Source organism: Aegilops tauschii, chromosome 7, assembly GCF_002575655.3.
Source record: "Aegilops tauschii subsp. strangulata cultivar AL8/78 chromosome 7, Aet v6.0, whole genome shotgun sequence".
NCBI classification, from domain to species: domain Eukaryota; kingdom Viridiplantae; phylum Streptophyta; class Magnoliopsida; order Poales; family Poaceae; genus Aegilops; species Aegilops tauschii.
This window is the reverse complement of record NC_053041.3, coordinates 119,284,369-119,289,722: the sequence shown is the minus strand read 5'-3', so window position 1 is coordinate 119,289,722 and position 5,354 is coordinate 119,284,369. Positions and strand designations below refer to the sequence as shown.

The following is a 5,354-nucleotide window of genomic DNA, read 5'->3' as shown; positions in this document are numbered from 1 at the left end:
GAAAGAGTTCTTGTGTGTGTTACAAAGGTGTGAAATTGAGTAAGACTCAAAGCCCGACCACAGCAGAAGATAGAAAGAGAATGAAAGTCATTCCCTATGCCTCGGCCATAGGTTCTATAAAGTATGCCATGCTGTGTACCACATCTATTGTATACCCTACACTGAATTTGGCAAGGGAGTACAATAGTGATCTAGGAGTAGATCACTGGACAGCAGTCAAAATTATCCTTAGTGGAATAAGGAAATATTTCTCGGTTATGGAGGTGACAAAAGGTTCGTCGTAAAGAGTTACGTCGATGCAAGTTTTGACACAGATCTGGATGACTCTAAGTCTCGATCTAGATACATATTGAAAGTGGGAGCAATTAGTTAGAGTAGCTCCGTGCAGAGCATTGTAGACATAGAAATTTGCAAAATACTTACGGATCTGAATGTGACAGACCCGTTGACTAAAATTATCTCACAAGCAAAACATGATCACACTTAGTACTCTTTGGGTGTTAATCACATAGCGATGTGAACTAGATTATAGACTCTAGTAAACCCTTTGGGTGTTGGTCACATGACGATGTGAACTATGGGTGTTAATCACATGGTGATGTGAACTATTGATGTTAAATCACATGGCGATGTGAACTAGATTATTGACTCTAGTGCAAGTGGGAGACTGAAGGAAATATGCCCTAGAGGCAATAATAAAGTTATTATTTATTTCCTTATATCATGATAAATGTTTATTATTCATGCTAGAATTGTATTAACCGGAAACATAATACATGTGTGAATACATAGACAAACAGAGTGTCACTAGTATGCCTCTACTTGACTAGCTCATTGATCAAAGATGGTTATGTTTCCTAGCCATAAACATGAGTTGTCGTTTGATTAACGGGATCACATCATTAGGAGAATGATGTGATTGACTTGACCCATTCTGTTAGCTTAGCACTCGATCGTTTAGTATATTGCTATTGCTTTCTTCATGACTTATACATGTTCCTATGACTATGAGATTATGCAACTCCCGTTTACCGGAGGAACACTTTGTGTGCTACCAAACGTCACAATGTAACTGGGTGATTATAAAGGTGCTCTACAGGTGTCTCCGAAGGTACTTGTTGGGTTGGCGTATTTCGAGATTAGGATTTGTCACTCCGATTGTCGGAGAGGTATCTCTGGGCCCTCTCGGTAATGCACATCACTTAAGCCTTGCAAGCATTGCAACTAATGAGTTTGTTGCGGGATGATGCATTACGGAACGAGTAAAGAGACTTACCGGTAACGAGATTGAACTAGGTATTGAGATACCGACGATCGAATCTTGGGTAAGTAACATACCGATGACAAAGGGAACAACGTATGTTGTTATGGGGTTTGACCGATAAAGATCTTCGTAAAATATGTGGGAGCCAATATGAGCATCCAGGTTCCGCTATTGGTTATTGACCGGAGACGTGTCTCGGTCATGTCTACATAGTTCTCGAACCCGTAGGGTCCGCACGCTTAAAGTTAGATGACGGTTATATTATGAGTTTATGTGTTTTGATGTACCGAAGGAGTTCGGAGTCCCGGATGAGATCAGGGACATGACGAGGAGTCTCGAAATGGTCAAGACGTAAAGATCGATATATTGGACGACTATATTCGGGCATCGGAAAGGTTCCGAGTGATTCGGGTATTTTTCGAAGTACCGGAGAGTTACGGGAATTCGTATTGGGCCTTAATGGGCCATACGGGAAAGGAGAGAAAGGCCCCAAAGAGTAACCGCACCCCTCCCCATGGACTAGTCCAAATTGGACTAGGGAGGGGGGGCGCCCCCTTGCTTCCTTCTCCTTCTCCCTTCCCTTCTCCTACTCCAACAAGGAAAGGAGGAGTCCTACTCCAGGTGGGAGTAGGGGAGTAGGACTCCCCCCTTGGCGCGCCCTCCTGCTTGGCCGGCCGCCTTCCCCCTTGCTCCTTTATATACGGGGGCAGGGGGCACCCCATAGACACAACAATTGATCCTTTGGATCTCTTAGCCGTGTGCGGTGCCCCCCTCCACCATAGTCCACCTCGATAATACTGTAGCGGTGCTTAGGCGAAGCCCTGCGTCGGTAGAACGTCATCATCGTCACCACGCCGTCGTGCTGACGAAACTTTCCCTCAACACTCGGCTGGATCGGAGTTCGAGGGACGTCATCGGGCTGAACGTGTGCTGAACTCGGAGGTGCCATGCGTTCGGTACTTGATCGGTCGGATCGTGAAGATGTACGACTACATCAACCGCGTTGTGCTAACGCTTCCGCTTTCGGTCTATGAGGGTACGTGGACAACACTCTCCCCTCTCGTTGCTATGCATCACCATGATCTTGCGTGTGCGTAGGAATTTTTTTGAAATTACTACGTTCCACAACAATTAGAAGGTATATAGAACTATTGCTTGCATTTTGAAAGCATTACGATTGAAGACTAATCCAAAGAGCCGTAATTATCTAATGCGATTAACAAAAATAATAACAAAAATCTGTAGTCTTGGCAAATTGGTGATATTTCGGTGTACACTTCTATAGATAAAAGGTTAATATTTTCTTATCATTGGCCACTTGGATTTAATCTACATGCTTGCAAATTCAAAACAAAATCAACGTAGCAATTTTCAAGAACTGAGCAAAGGCAGATCGAGTGCGTTGTTAGTAGCACGTACGAATTGAACAAAACATTTGACAGTAGCATCGACATTGCTATTTCTACAGCACCACCTAAACAAAGAAACTCGGATAAATTCTAATTTCACCGTGTTCTGCAATATAAAACCACAACTAAATTAATTCTACCTTGTTGGAGCCTGTAGTAGTCAGAGCTTGTTGTCGACCACGTTTCCCACATCAGAGAGCACATCCTTGAGATCACCAAACGATATAGCCAGTGGTTCATTCCCGAGCACCTTGCCATCAAACAATAGAGACCACCATGCAGACTCCCTTGATTGCAGACTTGAGCACCCCAATTTCTTCTGCAAACCTGGCCTAACAAACGCTCAACCTATTAGAACTAACAAGGTTATTCGAAGGTTGCAAGTTAGTCATGGGGTAGAAAATTGGCAACACGTGAATGGAAAACAATATTCTTTTGTCGGTTGTCTGGTGCTAACAAATTAGAATTGTCCTCACCTGCACTCCCAAGAACGTTAGGATTCAGACTGCCATACCGCCGCTTGCAATGCTCAAATGTTGCAGGTTTCACAGGGCACATCCAATTGCTGCAACCAGAGTGTGAGATGGCCAACAATATGTGGTATCGAGCTCGGTCAAGTGATCGTCCGGACCAGATCAAATGAGAGGGAGGGGCAGCCTTGGGGATCAGCCGGGGCCCGGGAGTGGGGAAGGGGTGAGGAGGGTGCTGGTCGGGGGATAGAGAGGAGCCATGGCGGGGGGCGGAAGAGGTCGCTGCACCTCGTGCCATTGGCCATGGAGGGGGAGGGCGGGGGAGAAGGATCACCCAGATCCAAGCCCGCAACCGCACGCCTCGGGAGACCCGAGGCTCGATCAGGATGAACCAGCCCTCACCGAGCTCCGCCGCCTCAACAGGACCTCGTCTTCCTGCACACCGGCCGGTCACCGGAGCCGCCACCGCCGGCGACTGCCTCCCTCACCTTGTGCCCCTTGTCCTCTCTTTCCTCTCTCCCTCACACCCTGGCTCCATCTTTCTTTGGATCAGCAGGGCGTGAGCAAAGGCAAGCACGGCAGGCAGAGGCGGTCTCCCGGCGCGGTTGGGACGCGGCAGGACGCGGGCGGAGGCGAGCTGAAGGGCGCGGCGGGCAGAGGCGAGATGAAGGGCGTGAACGGAGGCGAGCACGCGGGCGCGCGCAGAAAGCAGCGCTCCGGCGCGGGCGCGGACGGAGGCGAGCACGCGGGCGCGCGCGGACAGCAGCGACGGTGGGAGTTGTCGTCCTCTGCTCCGGCGTCCTCCATCCTCCCCCGCGACGCCACTGCCCCGCCTCGCCGCGTGCCGTCTCCGCAGCACCTGCCCCGCCTCGCCGCACAACCGCCACTGCCCCACCTCGCCGCGCCGTCTCCGCAGCACCTGCCCCTCCTCGCCGCGGCGGCCCCGCAGCCCTCAACCCATCGCCGTCGCCGTCGCCAGAGAAACCCGTCGCCGTCGCCATCGCCATCGCCATCGCCAGAGAAATGGATAAGACTACGAGGACAGCGAATGCAAATCTAATGAATACAGAGGGTTTTCTACAAAATGTAACGTTATATACAGACTTACTAAAACAGGGATTGCGGATTAATTTCATATAAACCAAGGGGCTTTAATGCAAAATCGCACACGACGACGTACGAAACCCAACTTTCTTTATTATTAGATAAAGATAAAGATTACTTCTGGATTGTTCGGTGAAATGAAAGCTCATGCTGTGGCATATGATCTCCTTGCTTCTACCCAAGGTAACTAAAGCAAGTTTTTCATAGATAATATGAAATACTACTACTGAATTTTCCTCATTTCACTATGTTCTTTTGCAAATTTGGAGAAGAGATGTGGCCACTGAATTTCACAACCTAAGTTCTTGGTATGATTTAGGCTTCTTGTTATTTTGGAATCTGGGTGAGCATATGAGTGCACAAGAAAGATTGACACTGAACTTTGGCAACTTCACTTTTTGGCAACTTCACTTATTAGAGAATATATGCACAACCATTGGAGTAGCCATTTTTCAGTTGTCAAACTGTAAATTGTAGTATGTAAATTATACGTGTTAGCATTAGTATAGTGAAAACTGCTATGGCTACTATATGACGAAGTCCTAGTCTCAGTTGGTTTGTGTACTATTCACCTGTTACGAATCCGACATCCATATTTTACTTATCTCAAAATTGCTATGGCTCTTATCCAGAAATAAGTATCGAGGGGGAAACGCAGCTCTGTCAGCGCTCAGGGCATTTTGGCCGTCGGATCGTTTTCCTGATTACGAATCCGACATCCATATTTTACTTATCTAAAAATTGCTATGGCTCCTAGATGACTGGCTCATAGTCAGAATATTTTCTCCCAGATAGCATCGCACAATATTTTCCCATTGTTGTATTTTATCTTGGTCATTACTGTTAAGAACAACCCTCCAAAATATACATTTGCATGATCTTATTTGATTATCAAACTAACTATCGACAATCCTTTATATAAACTTCCTGCAGAAACCAACACAAGGAGGGCATTGTTATATAGATAGACTAAAGGAACACAAGGAGAGCATTATTTGGTACAACAAACAAGAATTACCACACCGACGAGGTGCAGCACTTTAACCTACATTTTTCCACGGCCAGTTAAAGGAAGGACCAAAGTTATACGTAAAGACCATGAATAGG

The 5,354-nt window shown here is 46.8% G+C and overlaps 1 long non-coding RNA gene across 1 annotated transcript; it reads right to left on the bottom strand.

Annotated features, from left to right (window-relative positions):
- Positions 1 to 2,608: 2,608 nt before the first annotated feature.
- On the bottom strand, positions 2,609 to 4,455 carry LOC141026586 (uncharacterized). Its single transcript, XR_012188923.1, has 2 exons — positions 3,150 to 4,455; positions 2,609 to 3,005 (listed from the first exon to the last, which is right to left on the bottom strand). It is a non-coding gene; the product is annotated as an uncharacterized lncRNA (long non-coding RNA).
- Between the last annotated feature and the right edge of the window lie 899 nt (positions 4,456 to 5,354).